This window comes from Hippoglossus stenolepis, chromosome 6 (genome assembly GCF_022539355.2).
Source record: "Hippoglossus stenolepis isolate QCI-W04-F060 chromosome 6, HSTE1.2, whole genome shotgun sequence".
In the NCBI taxonomy this organism is placed as follows: Eukaryota; Metazoa; Chordata; class Actinopteri; order Pleuronectiformes; family Pleuronectidae; genus Hippoglossus; species Hippoglossus stenolepis.
The window spans coordinates 8279262-8295248 of NC_061488.1; positions in this window are offsets into that span (position 1 = coordinate 8279262).

Sequence of the window (15987 nt, forward strand, 5' to 3'; positions counted from 1 at the left end):
TCAGTGATCCTCCCCCACACAGCAAAGTTGTTTTGATTTTGGAATGATGTCACTGGGGTGATCTGCTCCTGTTTGCCAGATCCTGGCCCAGAGCCAGAGCAATACTGAATATCAACCAAAGGTTCCAGAGGTGGTCTGAATTAGTTTTGTGCTAGTTGGGCCAAATTCACCATTTACCACATGGTTCACATCCGGATTACACTTTGTCTAAAGCTGCATGTTTGCCAAAAAAAAGGCCCACATTTTTTTTGTGATATTTGGGCCACATTTGCTATCTTACAAGAGGGCAACTTTAGGCTGACCTCCATTTTGTGTGGGCCAGAAGTGGCTCATCATTGCCTGAAGCGACGCACATGCACATATGTTATCTTGGCGGCCTGGACCTGCTCTAATCATCGGAAAGGGCGTGAGTGTGTCTGTGACAGCTGTATTAATGCACGTTGCGCATCCTGCTCGCCAGTTTTCTGCTCCCTCGTGTGAGTTATTCTGTCAAAGGTCGTTTCAACGGACGACACTGACTTCAACAGCTTCTGACTTGGTGAAAATCATACCAGCTGGTTAGTCCCAGAAACAATCAGTACAGATTTCTCTTTCCTCTGAGACTTTCCATCTGACATAATAATAGCTATGTGTGTATGAGTGACTCAGTCTCTCAAACACACCCAGGGACTGAGATGCCACTCTCGGTATGTACGATGCAGAACGAGGCCCCGGAGCTGTGATTGATGTCTCTTCCCCCTAATTAGCTTTATCTGCTCTTCTAGATTGGGTGGTGCAGTGTTTCAGGGCCAGTGAATCACGCATCCAGGACAGGGGAAGATACACACATCTATTATGGGTTATGGGGACATTGACAGGAAGTTTCGACCTGGACGGAGGAAGAGGGACTGTAAGAGAATCATCAGACTGGACAGTAGGAGAAGAGACAGATAAAGTGCTGACAAATGACATATTCATCCACTGAAATAGGGTAAATTACATATAGCTCAATAAGAATAAATCTTTACTTGTACGTTACCTGTACGTGTTCCTTTTTAAATTCTAATATGTTTGAGCCACTCTGTTTATATTACATCTTATATCTTTTTTAATTCAGTTTTAAACTCTGTACTTAAATGGCCAGCGTTTATTTAATTATGGTGCTTGATCTTCCCACGTAAATCACTTTGTAAACAAGCTGATTATTGTCATTATTGCTGATGCTGTTAAAAATCATTCATCCTCGGCCTGGAGGGCAAGTGAGAGACGTTCTGGGAAAATCTGGGCTAGGAAAACGAAGGGGGAATGGTCTCCCTTCATTTTGTAGTAAATGATGACATGGCCTTGAGCAAGGCACGTTGGAGATCCTTTGTACCTGGAAACACGAGACTGAGCAGAATAAACATCACAAGGTCGATAAAGTCAAAAAAGTTAATTTACACCCACAAGCAATGTAAGAAAAATATATAACCTAAGTCTATAAGTTGTTTTCACCTTTTGTTAATGTCATTTTTAATATTACCATAAATATATTTCACCCAAAGTTTGCAAACAAGCTCTTTTATATATATTTATTTGCATTTGTGATTGTTTTATCGATGGTTTTATTGCTTGAGCCAAACTGCATCAATTTAGAATAAGTCTAAACTCTTTGATAACACATCAAATGACCCAAAATTATAGTTACACAGTTTTATGTACATATCCCAATAACATAAATCACAAATTTACCTCAAGGGGATTTACAATCTGTAAAAATACGACACACTTTGAAATACACTTTAAAATAGAAACAGGGAACTTCAGCTTTACTGGACTGTATCAAGTAGCTTTGTCTAAGTGTGAATCTATATGTGATTAAACAAAGTCGATATTACCATGATGATGATGATGATGATGATGATGATGATGATGATGATGATGATGATGATGATGCTGTTATATATAATCGAATCACTATCCAACATTGACTGTACAGCATGTGGAGGTCGGAGGGAGCGAAGGCAGGTTAGGGATGGAGTGTGATGAGAGGGGGAGGACGTGGAGGGAGGAGGAGGAGGAGGAGGAGGAGGAGGGTGGTGTTGCAGACACACTTGTCTTTGATAGCTCAGGTGGTCATCACCCGAGGGGGAACAGGAGCGTTAATGGGCATTCTCAGCAGCAGACAAGCACAGGCTAGCGCTCCCTCTCTCCCCGGCTGCCATAAACAGGGGGAAGTATGCATCATTAGATAAAGGCTGGAGCTCGCCCTCTTCATACAGTAGCTGCAGGAGCAAAGTGCACAAAGTCAACCTCCGAACTCCCACTGACCATTGGCTCGGGCCGGACGGGGGTCTCAGAGCACTCCGGTGTGATTGGTCAGTTGTGGAGGGATCAGGAAGTGTTTTAATTGAAGCTGTGTCAACATATCTATTGTGTTTGATCTATAGTTGTACTGACATTAGGAGACAAGGCCCATTTTACTGCGTTTTAGCAGAATACTTCGTAAACTACTCTTCATCTCCACCATACACAACAAAGTATCATAAAGTATTCCTAACAAATTCTGCAGATTTATACTTGGTTGCTCTTTCTTTAAACATCATTAGGTGAATCAGGCGGCTCCCTTAAGACATAAGACGTCAATTTCATTCGTTTTAAATGCATTAACTGTAACTTTCCACATTATTTGGAAAACATTTCCTTGTTTCTTAAAAAAACAAATGAAGAAGCTCTGATCAGACCCTCTTCATTGCCAAAACACTAGAGAAGAAAGAGAAGAAGAAGACAAGAATATTTATCTTTGTCTTCACACACATGGAAAAGGAGAAAACAGAGGTGAGCTGAGAAACTTAGAAAGAACGACAGATGAGAGAGAGAAAGAAAGAAAGAAAGGAAGAGAGGGAGAGAGAGGAATTTGCCTGAGAGGTGAATGAAGGAAGGTATGTGAGGTTGCCTGTCACTTTGAGGAGCGTGATAGCTCAACCTCGGTGTCATCTTATCGCACTCGAGCGCACATTGCACCATATCCCTGATATTCCACCTTTTTTTAAAAAGCACTTGATCAAAGTGTGCATAAAAAACTCAAACCAGTGTGACCTGTGAGAAGAGGCCAGGATAGAGATCCAGGTTAGGGTATGAGATTTCACCCTCGGGCCACAGGGAGAGGAAAGCGAGGCTCATCCCTGCAGGAGTGGATTGACCTGAGGCGTAACTCCTCTCCGAGGCTCCCTGGGTGGGAAGATTTACTGGAGTCTTAATCACAGGTCGACACCTTGGCAACAGGTTCTCAGGCCAACGGGAGAGGAACGGCAGATGATGCGTTGCCTTGTTAACTGCCATTTTTGACAGAATGTAATGCCAGACATCTTTGGCATGCGTGACTTTTGACACCACTAACCATGTTTTCTGCTTTCTGGATCTACTGTATTGACTCCCTCAGAATTAGGATCGCACTTGTCGGACTGTGTGAACTGTATCGTTAAAGGGTCAGTTCATCCTAATTACAGAGACATATTTTCTCGCTTGCGGCCTGTAGCCACGCAGATGGTTTTTGTTTTGTTAGTCCAGGTTTTCGAGATATTTTGAGACGTTGTTTTCAGAGATGTTTACACTGATGAAGTAAACATTAACTTGGCAACCTAAAAAGTGCATGTCTTGCTTTTTAGCGGATGATGTTGTTCTGTTTGGCTTCATCAGTCCGTGACCTCCATTGTGCACTGGGGCGGTTTGCAGCAGAGTGGGAAACGGGCTGGAGGGGCAGACAGTAATGCAGGTGTTGCATTGGACCATTGTTGTGATGAAGAACCTGAGCCACAGGACAAAACTTTAAATTTACCGGTTTAGTTCCAACCCCAGGGTAGACCCAGAACTCGGCTAAGGAAAATGGAGGTCTGTACCAATACCCTACTTGGTCGGTTACCTCTGAGACCCAAGTGGTTGGATGGATGAATGGATGGATGGATGGGCGGATTGATGGATTGATTGATGGATGGATGAAATGTCTCAACAACTATTGGATGGATTTTATCCATATAGACATTCATGTCACGCTGAGGATGCCCCCAGCGTTTCAACAAGCATTATCAACATTTTGGTTTCTTAAATGCTATTTTATACTTTGTATTTAGTGCTAACATGGTAAACCTTACCCTCTAGATGTCAGCACCTCTCACCATGATCACAATCTGGCTGTAGACTCTTTAACAACCTGATATGAGACCGGGCTTGAGTTTCTTTGACTGATCACAATCCTAAAAAATAAAAAAATGAAGAAAACAAACACTGTAAAGCTTATGCAATGTTTGCTTTTCTATTCAAACTGATATTTATCATTGTTGCCATTTTACGGCTCAGACTACATTTACCTAAAAGTTATAATTAAATACCTCTCTGCAGATGATGACGCTGATAACCAGGGTGAGGATGCGTCAATAGACCAGTGTATCTCCGTAGATCATCTCGAATCCAAATCACTTCTGTTTATCTAACCGTATCATCCGAACCCTTGAGTTGTGCTGAAAAAAAGGGCCTCCCCAATTTAAGTGGAGAAATTTCACAATATTCAGCAAATGAATTTGCAAGATGCAACAGGTACTGCGCTGCTTTCATGGCTGTCTGCATACCAATGTGACCGCAGTCTAACTATTACTCTCTTTATCTCTGCCCCCTCCGGCACCAGGGTAGAAAAACCCTCTGTTCCCCTTCCAAAAGAACCCTTCTTTAAATCTTCCGTGGGATATGTACATTTGTTTGTGTTTACCCCCGCAGCAAAGTCTTTTTTTATGACAGGTCTTTCATTTGTAGAAAGCAAAGATAATACAGGATTCAATCTTGACTGTTCTTGATTAGATGTGACGCTGTTCCCGATATCTGTAAAGACAACATTCTGCCTCGGTTGCCCGCTGCCTGAACACGGGCCTGGAAAGATTGACGACTGTGTTGTTTCCTGCTGTACGTGGCTCAGAGCATCTTCACCCTGACTCACGGCTCAATATTCTTATTCACAAACACAAGCAGCAATCAGCATAAATCATTCACTGCACTTTATTCGCTCGGAGAAATACTTCTTTTTAACGACGGCTTGATTTGTTGTTATTTCTGTCTAATTGTCTTACTTGTCAATGATGCACACGCTTATGACTCGCAAGTAACACGCCCACATAATGGTCTCGTTGCAGTGGGAAATTTCCCCAAACTCTTCACAGTATCTTGTCACAAACAACTGAGGGGGGGAAGAAAAAAAGACTTCACCTGACATAAAGTCGTTTTTCTGACTGACAGAAGAAAAAAAAAGAAGACAGAGCACCGGTGGAAATTCTCATCATGTTGAAACAATGTCACTGCGAAGGCATGAAAGAGGAAAAAGTTCGGAGTCCTGTCAGATCAGTTTCCCTCACTGACGCAGAGTGGACAGTCAACATCAAATGTTCTCTGTGTGTGCGTGTGTGCGTGTGTGTGTGTGTGTGTGTGTGTGTGTGTGTGTGTGTGTGTGTGTGTGTGTGTGTGTGTACTGTTTTTGTTTCTTCTTCACGACCTTTTCCAGCAAAAACACTGACCTGTTGACCACATGGGCAACGAAGCCTGGTCCTCATGAGGCAAAACGTCATGTCTGAGCTGCCTGGCATGAATTGGTGATGTTATGGTCAGGGAAGTTCTCGGTTAGGCTCACCACGATGAATGGAACTCAGTACAAAGTCCTTCCATTTTTTTTCCTTTATTATTCTTTATTAAACAAGGACAATGCACAAAAACATTCATCTCAAAATGACAGGAGATGATTTATGCCAGATTTAGCTGTCAGCTAATTTCCATCTGCTGATGTCATTTACTTTTATTATTCTCTTGAGGCAGCAGCGATCTGACTGACTGATTTCTCAAAACCCTGAAATCTGCCTGGCAAGATATTTAGACAGGTGAGAAAATACATTCCCTGGTACAACCACACAATTTAAGGTGATCCAACAAAACAGGTGAGACACAATTTTTACATTAAAAATGTTTATAGCGTTGTTATATTGCCTGGTTACATTTATTCGTGTGCTTTTTCCCCTCAGCTGGACTCAACAACAACAACAACAATGAATTTAAAATAATAGGAATAAAAACTATAATTTACTGGGCATGTGGAAAGATGGAATTAATTCTCCACCCACTCACCATCTGTGTGTAAAACCAATGAGTCACCATCTTTAACCTGCTCTCTAAGCACAGGTGTCTCTCCTCACCACCTCGCTGTGCACCTGACACATCTGGCCCTGATGTCACACAGCTGCGTCAGACACAGGGACAAGACATTTCCAAATGAGGACTTTCTTGGTCTTATTGGTGTTGATGTCAACCTATCTTTTTAGGGTAATGATGTGACCTTGTTTCGAGCTCCTAATGTGTAAGTGGGGAGGAGATGGCTGCGACCCGGAGAGACTGAGGGAGGTGAAGAGGAGTTGAGAGAGTTTAGGTCAAATATGGATTGTGCTTTATCTGAGAGCCCTGGTGGAGCCAGGAGATGAGCGGATGCACCCAACATGTGTAATGATGACTCACTTTATGACAATTACATTCACCTGAGCTTACATGAGAGCTCTTGTTACAGGGTGACGGCCGCTGAGAGCTTGGCACAGGAGCTGCAGATGGAGGGTGATGGTGAACACGGAATCTGACCACGAAACATAATCCATTTAAAAAATCTAACTGCCGCACGCTACATGTCTCCATCTTCACTGGAGCGTCCGTTTTTAGTTTACTCACACAGGAAGTTTCCACATCACACTTGTGTGAGTTGCACGCTTGACCACGATAGGCCTCCAAACCTCTGATGTCACCAAATCAGCTCGTACGGACACGTCTTAAAACTTGAGATGAGGACAGAGAGAACATTACCTCAGTGAAGGAGTCATGTTGTCACGCCTGTCCATTTGTTTGCCGTTTTGTTTGTTTATTTGATTTAAAGATTACGCAAAAACCACAAAACAGATTTCGATGAAACCTGGTGGAAGCATGTGGAATGGATCAGATTTTGGTGCGGATCTTGGTGAATTTCTCAAGATTTAATACAGAGATCGTTATGAAAAAAATCAGGCATGCGCAGAGTAATAATGTCTATGATCAGGTAAGATTCGGTGCAGATCTGGATAATGTTATTTTATTTTTGCGGATCAAAATATATATTTTTTGGGGTTGACCTTGAATATACTGTACGGTAACAAATATTTATATCCAAATCTGTACGTACGGGAGGTTAAAAATTTAAGTGAAGTGACAATAAGCAAAACAGAGGGAGAAATCAACCAAGTACATTTATATATCTACAGTATACACACACAGGTAACCTGCCTGCACCTTATTAGTGAGAATGAGGTCAAGTTTTCAAACGAAGCCTTTCTAACAAAGCTCTACTCTGGATAAAGGTGGACACATTACGTTATGAAGAAGAAGAAAAAAAACCGCAGAAAAAATTCCTGAGATAAAACTAGAAGAAAATGACATCTCATGAATGTGATCATTGTTTCCTTTCCTTTGGTGTTTCACATCATAAACCTCCCGGAATGCAGCTGCATCAGCGTTTGAGCTTTGACTAAATCCATTCAGACTCTTTGTTGTGCAGTCATTCAGATCGTACACACACACACACACACACACACACACACACACACACACACACACACACACACACACACACACACACACACACACACACACACACACACACACTTACACAACACCACACCTCACTTATCAGTCATCTACTATGCATCTGATAACCATGATCAACACAACAAGACACAGAGCGATTCAAGCTACAGCCGTGGAAGCTACAGCCGTGCAAGCACCTCCTTTCACTGTCAGTGTCTGTGGTCACGTTATTTCCCACAATACATAGAGGAGACTATCGATCTAAAACGCGACCAGATGTCCTCACGGTAAAATGTCACACCTTTACTGGAAGATACAGCAGAAAAACATAATTTCATATATTTTGTCTTCCGACAGAAAAATGGAGGCCGGTGCTGAGGGAGGTTGATGGAAGCACTAATTCAGCCGTGTTTGTGGAAAGAGCCCCGAGTGCACTGGAGACGCGGCGTCGCCTTTGAATCTGGCGAAGGTGTTTAGATCAGACCTGCAGCCACGGTGCGGCTGTAAGAGCGCTGTTAGTCTGATCACACAGCTGCCAATATGAAAAGGACTGCCATATCCTCTCAGCGCCCCCGGGCTGTGTGAAATGAATACAGCCTCTCTGGTTTCCCTCGCTCGCAGACACCTCTCGGGGTTGGAAGCATTTTTTCATAATTGCATTTAATTCTACGTTAGCTGTCCCCACGGTGCCACTATCGAGGTTGGGGCTAATCTGCAGAGGCTTTTCAACCTTTGTCATCTGGGCTTTAATCTGGGCTCGTTAAGAGGCAGCAGCATCGATCTGACGCTAAGAACACAAGAAAAGACGTGATGTATAAAGTTGTATCCCTGTTATTTTCAATATTACCGCTACTCACATGAATAGTCTTTTTAATTGAGTGATAATGTGGAATGCCCCTTGATGAATCAGGTTGCTTGGAAAATGGATCTTGTGTGAGAGTCTTTAATGAGAGAGGGAATTCTCAATTGGAAATCCTGAGTCTTTATTTCATTATAGTCTTTCATTAGGTCTGTTTTCTTCTCTCTGCAAAGCTTAAGGAGTGAAGGCTCATTAAAAGCTGTGACAGTGCCTCCTCTATCTCACTTACAGCTCTCGCAGGAGGGTCTGTCGAGCTGCGGAGGCTTCGGTTCGGGCTGAGTTCACCAGAAAAGGCGGCGTTAAGTGTCATTTGCGGGCATCGTCTTGGTAGGTCAGGATTTGGGCGCGGACAAACGCAGCCGAGGCACAAGCAGCGAGACGACATGTCAGAAACACAGAGTCACTCTCGTGCCTCCACTTGCGTTGCATGTGTTCCCACACACAACACTTGGGAGAGGGAGTTCTTCTTTTGACTTTAAAATTAAAGGACAGATTCATTATAGGATCATAAAGTCAGCTCAGGGAAAAAGAGAATCAGCGCTTGGTGAGATTAGTATTGAATCTTCGAAGAGAATAACTAATGACGGGGTAATGCATGACAATAACATTACAGCAATTACACAGTCAATTAAAATTACCCTATTATTATCACATTTCCAGCGAGGCTATTTGCAAGTTGTTGATCATTTGTTGATGATATCATGAAAATCTCAAAGAACTTGGAGGTGGGCCATGGAGATACAGTTGCGTGCATGTGGGAGCCCCTAGTAGGTGCTATTCGTCTCCTTCCCTGCTCTCCAAAAACATGTTTGGTGCAAGCTAAGGGCCCAAGGCGAGCTGAGGGTACATGTGCATTCCTTTCTGCCTGATTTAAAAGAGAGGTCTCGTCTTTTTTATGCACTTAGTTGAATCGGAGATGAACAGGAGGCATTCCTCCATCAGAATCCTGACTATAAAAAAAAACCTTTCTGGAAAGTTACCTTCAACACTGAGTTCACACAGTTTCTGCTGCTCAAGGGAAAATGTAGAAATGTTGAGAACTATGACGTTTCTATCGTTTCTCTGCTTGAACTTCTCAAATTCAGCAACTGTTTTAATGCAGGCAAGGTGCAAGCAAAACACGCACAAACACAAAGAACCCCCCCCACACACACACACACGTGCAGAGACTCATGCACAAGCAGAGGTATGCACACAGAGGGCAGCTCTGAGCCAACAATTCAGTGGAAATGAAGCCCTGCACTGTGGCCTGAGCCTGCAGATGCATATCTATACTCAGAACCCTGACAACACCTGATTGCACCGATATTCACATGCTGAACATCGTGAGTGACCAGAGAACAGATGGCTTAGACGAGCAGAAACACACAGGAACGTTTGACTTTCTTATTCAGCATCGATCACGTTGTTTTTTATAAAACCTGAAATAAGCTGCAGTTCACGTACTTTAAGGATGGTTTAAGCAGGTTAGTGTTAAAAACTGCTTTAGTGTTGTTTTGGCTCAAACTGAAAATAGGACATAGTCTCACTGATGCAAAACACGTGAAACAGCTGCATGGGAAACCGGTATCATCCAGTTGCTGAGCTGCCCTGCGAGCAGTTTCAGACCTGCAGCTCTGGGCCTGCAGCTCCACTCAAACCTGGCTCACCTGAGATAAGGAACGTTTACACCTGAGCCAGTGTCCAACATCTCCAGGTAACAGCATCTACAGTTGTCAGACTTCTGCCACCTGCAGGCAGAGTGTGTGTGTGTGTGTGTGTGTGTGTGTGTGTGTGTGTGTGTGTGTGTGTGTGTGTGTGTGTGTGTGTGTGTGTGTGTGTGTGTGTGTGTGTGTGTGTGTGTGTGTGTGTGTCTACTTGTACTTATATATTAGTGAGGATCATTTTGAGCATAGACCTTACGGAGTGAGGTACATATTTGAAAAGTGAGAACATGAGGACATTGTCCTCACTTTTTCAAAGGCTTGTTTGATGAATAAGACTTGGTTTTAGGGTTAGAGTTAGGTTTAGGTTAGGGTTAGGCATTTAGTTGTGATTGGTAAGGTTCGGGTAAGGGGCTGGCAAATGCATTATGCCGATGAGTGTCCTCACTAAGGAGTTAGTGTTAGGGGGTGGGGTGGGGTTAGGGTTAGGGTTAGATAGAAGATAGAAGTAAGGTAATTTGTGTGGCTGCGTGTGTGTGTGTGTGTGTGTGTGTGTGTGTGTGTGTGTGTGTGCATGTTTATAGCTGTGCAGATAGACCTTTACCTTTCCCTGGCTAGCTGTTCCAGACTGTTTCCAGTCTTTGTGCTAAGCTATGCTAAGCTAAGGTAAACTCAGGTAAGCACCTTTCCTATACGTGACATTGATGGGTATGAATGAATCAGTGTTTTTATTTGAGACAAAAGAACTGTGGTGCAGTTCCTGACACAAAGTGTTGATACAGGTAAATATGTGGCACAGTGGTACAGTGTTTAGCACTGTCACTTCACAGTAACAAGGTGCCCAGTTTGAATCCCTTCCTGGCAGCAGTCTACCTGTGTGGAGTTAGTGTCTCATTGTGTATGCGTGGGTTCCTCTCATGTCTCCGGTTTTCCCCTATGAGTCTAAATCGTTTGTGAATGTATGAGTCAATGATTGTTTGTGTCTATGTGTTAACTGGGCCTGTGATATGCAGATGACCTGGCCTGTGTGTACCCTTCCTCTCGCCCAATGTCAGCTGACATATGCTCCACCCCCCTCCCACAACCCGATGGATGGATGGAAAGGTAAGGGCTGATAAAAACCAACAGAGGCTTTGTGACTTTTGAGTGAGTTTTCGTGAGGTGCTCTGTATCAAAAAAGGAACAAGAAAAGAAAAACATGGTGACGCAGTCGTATTTATTTTGGCTTGGTGCTTATCTAGCTTGATGATATTTGTTTGGGGAAACACACAGTTCTGGGTGGCCCCAAAAGGTTCCTGAGAGTCTTAACCTGGATATACAACTGTGACTATCTGCTGTACGTCAATCTCAGTCAAGCTTTGAAGTTTCAGCTCCGCAGACATTTTGTTTGTTATCCTGTGTTAGTCCTCGCCTTTCAAATCAAGTGACCTTGTTGTGTGTGAGGTAATGGATCTTCCACCCCCCTCAACACCTCGGTCAGGTATGTCACCTCTGATACAAGGAGCTCTGTTCTGTCTGGGTGATGAAATACAGTATCAATATCTCTCATCTTCCAAAGTTTGGGCCTAATCTTCTGGCTGAGTTGTGCTCTGTGTGCAATGGCATACAATTTTGTGTGTAATTCGTCGACGCTGCCTTTTCCCCGTTTGCACGACAGTCTATTCAACCAGTTTCGAGCTTCCTCTTTACACGAGTATTTTTACCTGCAGGGCTGTGTTTTCTGTGTTTTTGTTCTACTCTGCCTCATTGACTCTAATATGGGCTTCCTGAATGGGTTATCTTCAGACTTGTTCCCACAGGAGCTGATGACTCAAATGATATCAAAGATGCATGATGAGAATGCAGATCTCTGTGGTCTGAAACAACTGGATTTGTTGCTATTTATCCTCCAAACCCTAATCAAAACTTCAAAGACAGTTAAACGTTAAACCCGGAGCACACAGGCGAACAGAAAGTGTCAGGACAGCTGCCTTTCTCTCTCCTGTACTTGATGGCAGATTAGAAGCCCGGGGGTCCTGAGGCAAGTAGCGTTCCCCCTGTCCACACCCAGACTGGTTATACCAACAATGCAAGCTGAGAAAAAAACCTGCTGTATTGACCAAATATGGATTGTTCAGTTATATACTGTAGATGCGCTTTGGACCAAATATCTTGACAGAATTTTTCAAGAAGGCCAAGAAATATGAAACTTTCATGGTTACCAGAGGATCAAGACTTTTCCTCCAGCTTCAACGTAAGATTAACGTTGTTGAAAAGTCTCAACAACTATTACACGGACGATGAACTTTGGAAAACAGATTGGTGCCTTCTAACAACTGTGGATGTCGTACTTCTACTTCCTTCAGTCGCACAAAAATTTTACTTAAGTATCATGGACATAGATGCCACCGGCTTGCGTCTAAAGTGTTGCAGCCACAGTGATCTTGGTGTAGAGCCACGGTAACCCGAACCCTAACCCTGTCGACAAAAAAACTAAAACTACAAAAAAAACTTACTAGACAAAAAAGCACTTGGACATTCATTCATCACTTTTAGTTTGGTGTATGTCCAATCCAATAACATGGAGAAGGCAGAGCTTATAACTAAAACCGAAGCCACCAGGAGGCGATTGAGACACTTTGGCTTCCCATTTGCTGAGCAGTAATGTCGTCCATTTTTGTATATAAAAGATGTTTCTCCACTTCCTCCCACTGTCCAGAAATGAAGCCAAAACATCCTGGACACGGACGCTGCCATCTTCCACATTGTAAGTTGATCTCAGCTGTCAATCACGACATTTCACCCTGTTTTTATGACATCTAATAACTAATAAAAAGCAAACCTTCACTTGGATAAACATCAGCATGATACCTCAAATTAAAAACAGTTATTGAGTTTTGAGTTTTGTCTTTTGTCCATGTCCCATGCACTAACATGGAGGATGCAGGATTTACGACCTGTACTGCAGCCGGCCACCAGGGGGCAATTGAGACTCTTTGGCTACACTTTTTGGGAGGACGGACAACACAAATTAATCGGCATCATCTATCCGTGATCCAAAGCTGTGGAGGCTTGGCTTCATACCTGACATCTCCTCAGCTGGCACAAGGCATTCCTCTCGAACCGCTCACAGCCAACCAACAATGGAATGCATACAGTCCACTGTTAAGTGGATTTCAGTGAGGGTAATAAATATTCTGCGAGTGAGCAACGGGCAGAGGAGAATGATGATGAAGAGTCGAGGCTTGCCTTTGGAAAGAAACGGTGTCACCCCAGTAATGAGCCGGCTTCAAGTGTTTGTTATTTTAAAAGACATTTTTCCTCTTCAAGGTGCAATCGTCATACAGATGTGGACTCTGCTGTGGCATGTTGCGCTCAGAAGAAAGAGGAAAAAAGGGAGAGACAGATTTGTTTTAGGTGTGTTCCCAAAAATACTGTCGGTAAAAAAAACACACAGTCCAAAAATAGTATAAGTGAATGTGAACATGGTCGGATTTGTGTGAATTAGCCTTCTACTAAAACTCAACTGATCTGGATTAAATTAACCTTCCAGCTGTTATTGTTGAAATTCCTCCAACATAATGAATAATGATAGATTCAGCCGAGCAACAGCAGAGTTCAAAAAGTTCAGTTGTTTTTAGTTTTCAAAACCAGAGACAAAATTTGGCACAATTGGTTTTTTAAAACGTCTTTTCTCTGTTTGGTTTTCTTACATCGTCGATGGACTCAATCTCACTCAGAACACCACTTGGTCTGTTTCCAGGGCCGAGTCGAGCATTTCCTGCTCCAGATCGTCAACTCCTTTAAAAATAAAGATTTTCCAACACACAAGAACAGACAGGAATCCCCTGGTGTGGGGAAGTTATGACACGCACACGTCAAGAGAAATGCCTTGAAGACACTTGCAAACACTGCTGCTTTCCCCGGTGAAGACGAGGACAAACAATGAGGAATAAATAAATGTGTGGATCGAATTTTTATTAGCGTGAGATTAATTGCTGCCAAATCCATCGACCGTGTGCATGGGCATTTATCCCTGCAACTCGACACATCCTTACAACTAACCCAAACACCTGAGGCTATTAAAAGCACACTGCTACATGTTCCTTGCACCTTATACCTTCTGAGTGTGTCTATAGGATCGGTTGACGAGAAAAATAAACTGTTTATATGCTGGAAAGTCACCAGGGCGTTTGTTTGTTGGCTGTTTCCTTTGCTTCTAGGAGCACACATCTGCAGTTTTGATTTTAAATCATTGTGTTCCTGAGTGTGACGTGGGAGGATCAACCTGCCATCACGGCAGCCCATTTATTGCTGCTGTCCTCCACATGAAATGAAGCTTCCATGTGCAAATACAGTTATGCAGGTTGGCACAGAACTCTGGAGGAATGCGCTGCTCTTCTTTTTATTGAATGCATAAATTCAGGAAGTCCAAACATCGGCCGACAGTGCTCGCTTACCCCGGGAGAGTTCTCAGCGAGCACGTTACAAAATGTAAACGTGCGCTCAGTCAATCCCACTCATCCGTGATGGGATGATACCTCTGTCAGTGTGGCCCTCTCAGATGGAATTACTGTCATAGTTGGCAGGAGGACTCTCTTCAGGTGATAAAAGAGGTGTTGATATAGAAGCATCTGGCAGGCTTCTGAGCTCCAGACAGATTCTGGCTTTCACCCACACTCACCCGAATCTATCAAACCACAGACAGCATCTGTTTGGGGCCGGGGATCAGCCTAGTTAGCTCACATTGTGAAGTTCAATTAGCCTGTTGCTTGTGCGGGGGCAAAAAATATTGATTTTTGTTGATGCAACTTAGGCGAATCATAAATCCATCCGGGAGAGGAGGGTGCACAGTCATCTTCCACATCTCCTCCACGGCTTTCAAACAGCAGGGTTTTTCCTGAAGATGCCGCCCAAGGCCTGTTTTGGAAAGGTTGTGATTGATTACCAGGATTTAGTGAGGAATCTCACACAATTTAACACAATCATGAAAGACTTTGAGAATAAACCACAAGGATGCTCAAAGGCAGTGGCATTTAGCCTTTTACACGGTCTTAGTATAAGAGTGCAGCTGGTCTTATCCATGCTGACAGATCTGTTGATTGAGATTTCACTGATGTCATTTTTATAAACTCGATGACTGTGGCGTACTTGATATCAAAGAAATGCTGACGGCCAATTGGGCGGCTTTGTTGGATTAATTTTAAACGAACAATGGGTAACTTCGGTCGTCAGGGGGTCTCTCGATCAAAACAATAACAAAGTTTGAAGCAGCGTAAATCATTTTCACGTATTAGGTAATGTTTTTAAGTTTTAGTGATGTTACGCAAGCAAACGCCAACGAGTAATTGTGATTCGTTAAGAGTGACCTGACCAAATAGATGAGGGAAACTGGCTAGGTGGCGAGCAGTGAGTTTTTCCTTTGGCATAAGTCGTTTGCCCTGGACGTTAAAGCAGAGATGAGCAAAGCCACGTACGGTTTAAAGTGGATACGAGTCAACGTATACAACTCAGGTGTAGTTGTTTTTAAACATTTTAGTTTTTTTGTTGTTGTTACTTATCTGTAAAAACTCACAGCACCAGAAACCGGTACGATCACATGAGAGCTGATCATTCACACACATGTACACACTAACCCCTCACTGTCTCTTATGTGTCAGTGTTTTTACATTTTACACAAACACACACACACACACACACACACACACACACACACACACACACACACACACACACACTCAGCACACACACACACACATATGTATAGACATTTCTTCTGTCTCTTAAATGTGGCCAAAACCCCGCAGGGACCAAAGCCATTTTTCATGTAATTACAGAAAACCTGCCTGACTGGCTTTGAGGCAGCTTGTGAAAGGAGGGACCGAGTCTCGTACATTGTACTGTACATATAACCAG